The sequence below is a fragment of the Agrilus planipennis genome, unplaced genomic scaffold, assembly GCF_000699045.2.
Source record: "Agrilus planipennis isolate EAB-ADULT unplaced genomic scaffold, Apla_2.0 scaffold33, whole genome shotgun sequence".
In the NCBI taxonomy this organism is placed as follows: Eukaryota; Metazoa; Arthropoda; class Insecta; order Coleoptera; family Buprestidae; genus Agrilus; species Agrilus planipennis.
The window spans coordinates 721766-733601 of NW_020438896.1; the positions used below are offsets into that span (position 1 = coordinate 721766).

General features: G+C 33.9%; 1 non-coding gene across 1 annotated transcript; it reads right to left on the reverse strand.

The window, feature by feature from the left end:
* Positions 1 to 11029: 11029 nt before the first annotated feature.
* On the reverse strand, positions 11030 to 11100 carry Trnag-gcc. Its single transcript has one exon. It is a non-coding gene; the product is annotated as a tRNA-Gly (tRNA).
* Between the last annotated feature and the right edge of the window lie 736 nt (positions 11101 to 11836).

The window sequence follows — 11836 nt, forward strand, 5'->3', positions numbered from 1 at the left end:
AAACTTTAACTTCGCAGGATCCCCTACATGAGGTTGGTTTGAGTCACTCCATACCTTTCTATAAGTACGAGAGAGTAAGCAGTAATGAATAATTTTGTTTTGTCTTTTTCTTCTCCCTTCCACTCCCATATAGAGCCCCTTCATCCCGTAGACGAGCGAAGCCACTCTCGCAACTTCAATAATACCTACGAAAATTTTCGTTACTACGTTCGCAAAAGTATTGGGTTTGACTACGGAAGAGGGGACTCACCTACGAAATGGAAGGGATAAGAAAAGGAAAGAATCATCTCACTCGCACTCGCAGGATCAATGAGGAGCTACTTGGTTAACCTTGAGGAGCACTCGGGGTGCAAAAGAGCCGAGTTTGCCCGGCTCTGATTTAACTGATTCTAACCGGGCCTCGTTGTACACCCAAGAATGAAGCTGTAAAAAGTGACGGTAAATGTTTTTAAGAGGTAGAAATATAATTGGGCGTGTTTCTGTCACTGCGCAACTGAAGGTTATGACCCGCGAGATCCTAAACTATCTCTACATCTACAACGTCTTGACTATCCCTTAGTATTGCCTTTACAAACCATTTTATAATTACCATTATGTTTCACAATTTACCATATACGTATACCATTAACGCAGCGATATGTACATCCAAGAATGAAGCTCCAGATAAATTGTAAAAAGTGACAGTCAATGTTTTTAAGAGGTAGAAATATAATTGGGCGTCTTTTTGTTACTGCACAACTGAAGGTTATGACCCGCGAGATCCTAAACTACCTCTACATCTACAACGTTTTGACTATCCCTTACTATTGCCTTTAGAGACCATTTTATAATTACTATTATCTTTCACAAATTACCACACTAACGTAGCGATAACCTTTAATAAATATTTTACTCTCTTAAAGGTCAGAAAACTTAGCAAACATTTTGTAGATGTTGCATGAATCCAGCGTTCCGGCTGACATTTCGATTGAACACTTTTCCGCCCATTCACCTCAGCCAGCATTCGCGCCGTGTGGCTCTTATTAGACGTAATTTGCATAAATGCAATCGAGCTCGTCTTCATTAGGCCGTTTTCGTGGCATGCACCGCATTAGTCAGACGGGGTCTGGTCGAAGGAGACCCACGATGTCTCTCCTTCGTCGTCATCTCCATGCAAATGGTACACGTTGCCGAGAGCCTGTTATCTCGTTTTGCGATGGCGGAGCAGGCTATGTCCGGACCGAAAGCGTACAATAAATTTCACACCGAACGGCCTAAACACTATTCGTAACGTGTACTTTTCCCTTACGGTCTTGGAAGTACATAATTTGTGCAAACGAGGGCAATATAACCGATGGACGAACGTCTTAGGAGACAATTTAAGACTCGACGATTTTGCAGCGACTCGGCGGAGGTCCACCTCTGTGCATTTAAATACGTAGTAACTTACGCACACACACATTCTTATGTACATATGCGTGCACAAAAGTATTAGTGACTATATAAATACACATAATCAGTAACTACATAATACCATGGGGTTGATCATACAAAAACATATATAGCATAAAAAGCAACGTACAAAACATAAAATATCTAGGAACTTTCTTCTTTTTCATCCAATAACAAAAACTTGTAGCCTCAATTAAGGAGTTTCTGGAGTTATAGTGTGATAAAAGTTAGTTTAGCACAAAAAATGGTGAATGGGTAATAAATTTTTTTTTTTTTTTTAATTTTTAAAAAGGCATTTCAGAAATGGTTAAGTTTGTCATTATGATTGGATTTTTAGTATCTAGCGTCTATTAAGTTTGTCAGTCCTAATTAAGACTGGTAGGATACCCTGAGTTAATCTTTGTATTTTCCTAAAACTAGAACATCCTACATCCTTAACTATTTGTGAACAGTAATGTAATTTAGGTCTACCTCTACTCCTCTCAACTCCTGTTTCTGCTTCTTATATGTCTTTAACTAGCCTGTGCTCCAGAAAGTGTTCTACCAACCTTTCGCATATTTCTCTTATTTTTTCTAATATCTTCTCATTTTTAACCTCTATCCAGAGTATCCTCATCATTCGCCTGTAACATCACATTTGAACGCTTTTAGCCCTTTCTTTATCGCGACGCCCACCGTCCATGTTTCGCTCCAGATAAACAGCTTTAACAATCTTTCACGAATTTCTGAATTATCCGTTCGCGAGCATAGAGGCGATTCAACCCTGCGCTGTCCTCTGTTTTATTTCTCTACTGCTTCTTCCATTCTGAGTTATCTGACTTCCTAAGATACCGAAAATCAGTCACTATTATTTCTTCCTTTGGATATCAGTCTTACTTTTATTTATTTTCATACTGTTTGTCAATAGCGCTTCCATTTTATTGAAGATTATCTCTAACTCCTCCTTGCTATATGCTAATTCTGCTATATCATTCTACAAACATATTACTCTTTTGCCCCTGTATATGCATCTCTACGGTTTCCTGTCCTTAAAGATGTTTATCGCGTCTTTGATGTATAAATTAAAAAGTAGCGGTGACAGTGTGTATCCTTGTCTGACCCTTCCTTATAGTTATTTCCGTATATTGTTGCTGAAGTTCTAAAATTCTATGTTCTATCTATTCTGCTACACTACTAATGTTTAAAGTTAGTAATGTTTTTGTAAATTTAACAAAGACTGTAAGCTAACAATATGCACAAGGAATATTACTCAAAATACTTCAATATATGTCTAATAAACATTACTAAAGGCTAAACATAATTATCAAGCGATTAATTAATAATATGCTGACCGCTGGACGTGACCTGACACATAGTTGCTGCAAATCTTTATAGAATTGTGACATGTCACGTTCCGCTCCTGATGAGATGGCTCCCGAACGGCTGGAGAATGTATCGATTTTCAAAGTCATTTGTAACGAAAACTTAATGGGAAAAATAGTTTTTCGACAGTATGGTTATTTTTAGTTATTAGCCTTTATAATAAAAATGATTTCCCACTGATTTTTGATATTCTGTCCTAACTAAATCGGATGGGCTTCTTGATATAAATTTTCATGTAGGGAGAACCAAAAAAAAAACGGATAATTTGGAAATTGGGTCTTCTTGATCGATATAGATTCTACATTATCTATATTTTTTTATAAGTATATCCGTTCGAAATATGGTTATAAAAGTTAACATGAAGTAACACTTGCCAAATATTTACAGAAATCTGTTCAAAATCTATAGACTGAGCGTTTCCAGTCGCCTACTAATAAGTATACAAACCTAATCGAGTTTATCTTTGATCTACATAACATACCAGCAAGAAAGCAAGCAAGGGTAAAGGTGGTTGAGTCGTTTGTTCACTGGAACGGTTCAAAATTGCTTGTGGGTTTATGTTCCTCTTCCTTAATCTGCTCTTACATCGACGCAACAGCTTACTTGAATCGTTTAAGGAAAATCGAGGGGTTGAAGCAATTTGTCAAAGGTCCCTCACGCGAATTTATAAATTACAAAACACTTGGACAGGAATTTGCTCGTTGTGATTTCATCAAACGTAAAGAGCAGCGATTTGTACACAATTTAACCAGAAAATTGAATGGGATTTGAAAATAGTCAGTTATTTCGATATTACAGGAAGGTTCTTCAATTTTATAGACTTACAATGGTAAATTTTAAACTAGCATCTAAAGATCATAATACCAATACTGTTTGTTTATTTTTCTTTATCATTTTCCTCCATTAGGTACCAAAAAATTTAGTTTTCATTTCGTTTGTAATATTATATTATGTATTACATTTTTTACAAGCCTTACGTTGTTATCTTTCAACAAGTAGGTACCTAACTTATGACATATTCATCTTGGACTTTTCTGTTTCGATTTTTTAGTAGGTACATTTTCGAGTGATAAAATATGGTGATGCGATCTTCGAATGTTTTTATGTTTCCTTTAATTATCTAATTCTAAGTATTTTCAACAATTATAATTCGATGATTACAATTACATACGTGCCTACGTATGTTATATGTTTGTATGTATATGCTACGCTGAATATAAAGATGCCATTCAACATCTGCAATTACCAAATTTGAGGTTATGAATTTCCAGATTTACCGATTTTCACGTATTTGACATAGCAAATTAGAGAAGTTAATCTAGCTGCTCAGAATAAAGAATAAAGCTAAACCTTTTCTCTTTTTGAAAATATTTAGGGTGCATTGTTTCAAGTAGGCTGTTTGGTACAACACTTATTGCTTGTTTTCAATTAGGGATTTTTGCATCCATATATGATCATAGCGCAATGAAAGAAACCATTCAAAACAAAACGATTGATTTTGATGTCTTTCAATCCCTAGCATTGATCTTTATTAGTATCGAATAACACTGTTAAAGTGGCACGTTATTTTCAGTCAAACTTTTGTGAGAAATGGAACCCTTATTTACGGTCAAAGGGAGTAATAAAATAGCCGCTCCAAATGCGTTGGTCACCGTTACAAGTTAATGAGAGTAGGTATTTGACTGTTTAATTAATGCATATGAAGTAAACATTTCGGAGATTATTTCAGCATGTCTGTCTGTCATGCTTTTTGTTAAAAATTAGAAATGTTCAAGGGTGATTCTGTTTCAGATGAAATAATAAAACTGATAAGTACATTCTAAAATAGAATCTCTTGCACAAATCGCCGATAACGTTAACGTATTAGGTCCTTAACCCGACTTGACATCATTTTCATTTTCGTTTCATATACCTACATATATACTGTGTACTAAAACGTAGTATCTTACCGCCTGCGCCTCTGTCCGTCGGAAAGTTCGATATCTCCATACAAAGTGCAGTGGATGTTACAAAATGAAAACACGTCGCCCCTAGAATAACACTTCCACGACTAACTGATGCAACAACAGCTACCGAATAATGTTTGATGAATATACGAACGAACTATCTCCGTCTGTCTGTCTGTCTAGCATTCGTGATCAGGCACACAATCGTGCCGACTTCTACCGTGGTTTATGTGTTCATTTTGCCGTGCGGGCAATGAAGAGTGCCTCTGATGATGGTTTTTAGGGTCTTACGACGTCGAATGCATGCAGCAGAAGGCAGCGATAGGTGTAGATGTAATAGAATAAGGTAGCACCTATGCGGAATGGTGCAAAGGTTCGAGTGCATTCACGAAAAGGGAGGCGTAACTCCCTTTATGACGTACATATTTAAATACCTACCTTAGGTAAACTCGGATTATAACCAGCAAGGTGGGTATTGCTCACTTAAGTATTTTAGTTCTCGTAAAATCACGTCAAAAGTAAATGTTAACGTCACGAAGTTCGCTAGTACAGCGACGAAGTGAAGAAAAAATCAATTCTGTAATTGTTTTCCTTTACGTATCGTGAACTAAAGTGAGTAAGTTAAGGGAAGGCATATTTGTAATCACCGTAACGCTCTTCGTTTACAAGTGTATATTAATAAATAATATAATCTTTGCGATCTCTGATACTAGTAATTTTATGAAACGCATAGATTATATATAGGTAAAAAATATATTCGATTAACACCGTTCCAACAAATGTAACATGTTTAATTTTGGTGTTTCTAATTCTAGCTGATCATATTTGTTTACAATTTATTACTTTCTATAATGGTAAATGATATACCACACGAAACTGCGGGATTTTTTAAATATTAAGAATTGTAGCAGGTAATTGTTTATTGCGAAGAAAAGAATATCAACAATAAATAAAAAAAAGAATGTGAAGATACATAAGAATAATAATGAAAACTGTATAGCATGGTAAGGAACTTCAATACACTAAGAAATAAAATGATTTAAGAAGAATGAAGAATATTGATAATTAAATACTGCATCAGTTGTTTAGGTTAACGTACTTACTATTATTAGCATTATTATTACGCATTGACAATACTAGAGGTTAATATTAAACATTGATTTGAAAATTTATTTTCAAAAAAAATTTTTTTTTGTTGCTGCTGTTACATCCCCGCTGGAAATCGAATCCTTTCAGTGCATTGGTGTGTAAATCCAAAGGCCCCGGGTTCGATTTTCGGCGAAGGTGTGACAGCAGTAACAAAAAAAATTTTTTCTTATTAATTTGAGGTAACTTATAGTGGAAAAAATTGAGAATAAATTTTCAAATTGATAATTCTTATTACGGTTGTTGTAAAACACTTGGTCGTATTTTTCACTCTTATTAAGATGCAATTACATTGCCTGATGCATTCGTGTTATACTTAATCTAGCAAACGTATTTTAACATAAGTAAAGGGTATATATCCAGTAGTAACACAACATTCTTGCAGTTACAATACCTAGTTACTAGACTATAGTAAATAATCTCGAGAATTAACCAATAATGAATGTATTCAAGCTGTAAGTTATATATCTCCTGTACCTACACACGACTGCTACTCATTGTTAAACAGAATAACAGAATGTTAAAAAATGGATAGTTCTGTCATTTGGAGAAAGGGTAAATAGCATAATCTCCACATTAGAGAAAATTGCATTTCTTTTGCGAAAATTTTATCAAAAATATTTTCAATTGTAGCTTAAATGAAGTCCAAGCTTTACCTAACTACTTTGACTTAACATGTATTAATATTCTTGAACAGAATATGATAGTGCCTTAATTTTTCAAAAAATGAAAATATTGACCTTTTACGATAGCTTAAGGTGATGTTGGCTGCCATTACCATTTATGGAATGGATACTGATACTTGCTTGAATTTGATATTGGACGTTTCATTATATACTTAAATTCTGTTGCAAGTACAATACTTACTCTATGCTGTTTACCCAAAATACTATTACGTAACGATATTAAAATTTTACCTAACTGAATTGTTGAAAAGTACACTTTTGAGCCGTAATGGCCAGAAAAAATATTTTTCATTCATTTAGAATAAGTTGTAAATATTATTCACATTACAATAGCTACAAATACAATTTTTTAAAAATAATTTTAAAGTATTAGGAAGACGGTAGAATTCATAGGTAACTTATGACTTCTCGGTTTCCATTTTATTTACAAATTCGTCAATTGCGAAACAGAAAAGAAATGATTTAAATATGATGACAGTATTACCACTTTTGATTTGTCATATTGCTTTAGTTGATTGACGGCCACATTCTTTAGAAAAGCAATTAATTCAGCTGCCAATAACCACGGGTCCAAATTACCATCGGCATCGTCGACTAGAAAGCAATTTAAAAGTTAAATGAACCCACGCGCGTACTACAGAAGTGGACAAACATTTCTAGCGAATAAAGTGTAGAATTAAACTACCTACTAAATTGATGATCGATGGTTGTATAAATACCGTGTAGCAATTTAATTATTTTACTTTATATGAAAAATTCAGATTGGAGCAATAACGAATTCAGAACAATAACTTATTTTAATGGGAAGCATATATTGTGGTGAAAATGGTGATTTTATAAATTTCATTACATATTCATAAACTAAAACATAATTCGCACTCCTGATTCGATTTCATGAAATATCCTAGAATTAGTCTCGTCTTGAAAATAAATTGTAAACTTATCAGAAACAACATATTATTAATAACAACCGTCAGTCCATGTAGATTACGTGCAATGTAAATGAACTACTATTATATTGTATGTGTAACAATGTTATTATTGTATTATTGATATAATAAAACTGACTTTTTCTGCCTTGTTTTAATTTCATGAATTAACCTACATATTTTTTAGTGAAAATAAAACTAAAGCAAACATCCCAATTTTTGCATTTTCTAAAGTTTTCAAATATATTAATACCTACATTTGCAAATATAATAATGTACTTAATTAAACTAAACCAAATTGTACTTATTATCATGAATCGATATTAAAAGACAAATTATATTAGAAACTGAAATTTTCAGTATATTAAAATTTATCTATTGATATTGGCAGGTATTAAACATTTGATAATGTAATCATTAAAAATCACTGACTTCACCTTTTAATAAGGGGATTTATAATAAACCTTTAAAAAATACACTTTTAATTGCTATGTAAACGTGTGGACCTTACAAAATCTCAAAACGTTGCATTGATTGCAATTAGAACAGAGGTAAGGAATAAAATGTGAGCGTTGTATTAGGTTATTGAACTTTTGCTTTATTTTAAAGAAAACAAAATAATCGCAATTATTTACAGTAAGAACAAAAAAGGAGAATATATTAATCAAAGTCAGCTAACTGACAAATGAATAGAGTAATCTTTTAGAAAGAAAAACCAATAAAGTCGCATAATTATCTTGGAGTCACTCATTTGTTTGTTAATAACTGAAACACCGATTCAAATCTACTTGCGGAATGAAATGTTTTGTGTATAATGGTAATTTCTCTAGAAAATTCTTTTGACAACGTTAATTAGGAGAAAATACTAAATACACTGAAATGAAGCGCAAAGATAGATGCGAACAATATATGTAGAGTATTTCTGAAATAAGTGGCAAACTTTGGAGGGTGCTACCTAAACGCAGTGGGTAATTGCAAGATGAGTAAAGCAGGGTGATTAAAGGACAACAAAAATTGTAACAAAGCCAAAAGAGGTTATAACCCGAAGCCAGCCCTGGGAGTCAATTGGCAACATAAATATTAGTCCAGCATCTTGCCATAACAGCTGAGCAGCTACATTGATGCTAAATGTAAATTGTGCCGGTTGTGGAACGACTAATAACGTAAATACCTATAACTTACTACCATACTGTTACACACAATATTGTTTTGAGGTCCATTACGACAAAAAATAATTAAACAACTTCGTTTATCGTTGTTCGTATGCATCTCTATTTAAGTTACATTTCAATATAGTATTAAGAACACAAAAGGAAGATAAAAAACATTAATAGGTAAATTAATATTCTGTGCTGGTATGTAAGGTCTAAATAACCATTGAGGTATCGCCAAGGTACGTTACCTTTTTTTCCATGGATGATTCGCTAATAGTCCTATCCTTCCAATAGAAAAAATTAATTATGCAACACCCGTAAACACACACACACAGAAATGCGTACGTACCTACACTACAAAAACTGTTTGAAATTATTGCCGATTTCTCTTAATCTCTGTACAGCATTTAAAACGGTTTGCCGATGAGGAAATTTTCACTGGGGATATCGATGAGGAACAAAGGACTATTACAGGCAATCGTCAATCATAATTAATGTAATCTAACCCAAAACAAATAACAAACAATGCATGAGTGTAAAAATACAGATGAAATACAACACGAATGCTAATTGCTAGCTGATTGAATAGAGCGTTGCATTATCGCTTTAATTTCCAGGGCCGAAATTACATTTGCCTGTACTTTGAACCACGTTTGTCTTTTATAGTGTTCTATTACCTTAGCTTAGCTTGCTACCTGTTTCAGAAACATCCTGTATATATAATTTGTACAAACGGTAACAGAATTGAAGCATCAGCAACGTAGAAAAGTAAATATAATAAATATATTAGGAATCGACTTAGACACGGATGCATAATGAGATTGCTACTTTTTAATTAGTACAACGAACATGCAATTAATATTACTTTTGTCATGTTACCGCAGAAAGCTCGTTTTGCGTGCTATGAAACAGGGAAAATATGGCCTATTTTCAGCCGTTTTTCAATCGGGAGTCAATGAAATTAGTTGAACGCATGCGCTCAAGTTTATGGGCATGCGCAGTAATCGGTCGTTCAATGACAATGACTTCCTAACCTCTAAATTATTTACTTTTACTTTACAAACTATCAATTTAATGACAAACTTTCCGCACAAACTCGACAAAAAATAGTATACGTAAGTACCTCGTGAAGAAACAGGGTTATTTCAGATTTCAGACTGCATGTTTGCCGCAATTTACATGCAGTCTAAAAAGCCCTGTTTCTTCCCTCGATACGTAATATACTGTAGATAAACGTTATGATTAGATCAGGATAGGTTAGGTTAGGTTATGTAGGTAAATGTAATAAAGTGCGTATTCAACCAGTCATCGGACCGAAGACATTATAACGTTATGAATTCCTACATCCCTTACTATTTTCGTTCTACGTCAGGGCATAATATAAATAGAGAATGGTGTAACTAAGACTTTTTTGCGGAATAACCTAAATAACCAACTTTAGAAATAGAAATATAATTAAGCAAGAGATGTCGTCCTAAATAAGGCACATTTTATGCACAATAAAAATATAATTTTTTGTAATGTTTTTGGAATAAAATTTATTTCAATTTCATGTAATAGTAATATAATACAACAATATATGTACCTACCTATATACAGGTTTTAAATGCCTATATATTTCGTTTATGTAGGCGTAAAAAAAATCTGGTAGGAACATCTTGCGATGAGGTCAAATTTTCCGTACGCCATTGGCGCTAATGCGTTTCTTACACTAACGAAAGGCTTTTGACCTTCCCTTATAAACTGCAACAAGCATTTTATTTTGCGATCCCAGTTATATCTAAGAGTGCACTCGGATAAATGCGGACGTGCATCTATGAAATATTTATGTATCTATATGAATTTTACCTAAGCTAAGTGCAAGACTGCATTTCTCGTTTCTTTATTAGATCGTTAGGAGACCTTTTGGATTCGTACTTAGCCGCCGCGACGTTTACGAAATAAACAAGGTGCAGATATGCAAACTTCGTCGAAGCGAACAAGCATCTAATATCTAATGGACTTGCGGTAATGAAGGTGTTCAAACGAGATAACAGCTGGAAAATGTAAAATGGATACGATTTACAAGAAAAGCAGACACACAAATAACATGCGGGTTATAATTAACGGACCAGTTAAAGAGGGGATGTCCACCGGTGGTCTTTCCTCCCGTAGGAAATAACGACAATTACGTTTAATTGGGGCTAAATGGGGATACCAACTTCTTACACACATTATACAACTAACAAGTATACAATGTAATACATTTAATGAACGCAAGCTGCTTTAGGTTTGTTTTTTACTGTCTTATAAAAACTACTTTGCGTGTAGTCGATATTCGATTAATTGTGTGACGTTATTTTACCTATTATACATGAAGAAAAAAGAAAAAGTAATGCATCGGCCGGGAATCGAACCCGGGCCGCCCGCGTGGCAGGCGAGCATTCTACCACTGAACCACCGCTGCTCCTTGAAAAGTTGATCAAACTTAAGGTANATTGAAGATTATCTCTAACTTCTCCTTGCTAGATGCTAATTCTGCTATATCATTCTACAAACATATTACTCTTTTGCCCCTGTATATGCATCTCTACGGTTTTCCTGTCCTTAAAGATGTTTATCGCGTCTTTGATGTATAAATTAAAAAGTAGCGGTGACAGTGTGTATCCTTGTCTGACCCTTCCTTATAGTTATTTCCGTATATTGTTGCTGAAGTTCTAAAATTCTATGTTCTATCTATTCTGCTACACTACTAATGTTTAAAGTGATAATGTTTATGTAAATTTAACAAACACTGTAAGCTAACAATATGCACAAGGAATATTACTCAAAATGCTTCAATATATGTCTAATAAACATTACTAATGGCTAAACATAATTATCAAGCGATTAATTAATAATATGCTGACCGCTGGACGTGACCTGACACATAGTTGCTGCAAATCTTTATAGAATTGTGACATGTCACGTTCCGCTCCTGATGAGATGGCTCCCGAACGGCTGGAGAATGTATCGATTTTCAAAGTCATTTGTAACGAAAACTTAATGGGAAAAATAGTTTTTCGACAGTATGGTTATTTTTAGTTATTAGCCTTTATAATAAAAATGATTTCCCACTGATTTTTGATATTCTGTCCTAACTAAATCGGATGGGCTTCTTGATATAAATTTTCATGTAGGGAGAACCAAAAAAAAAAACGGAT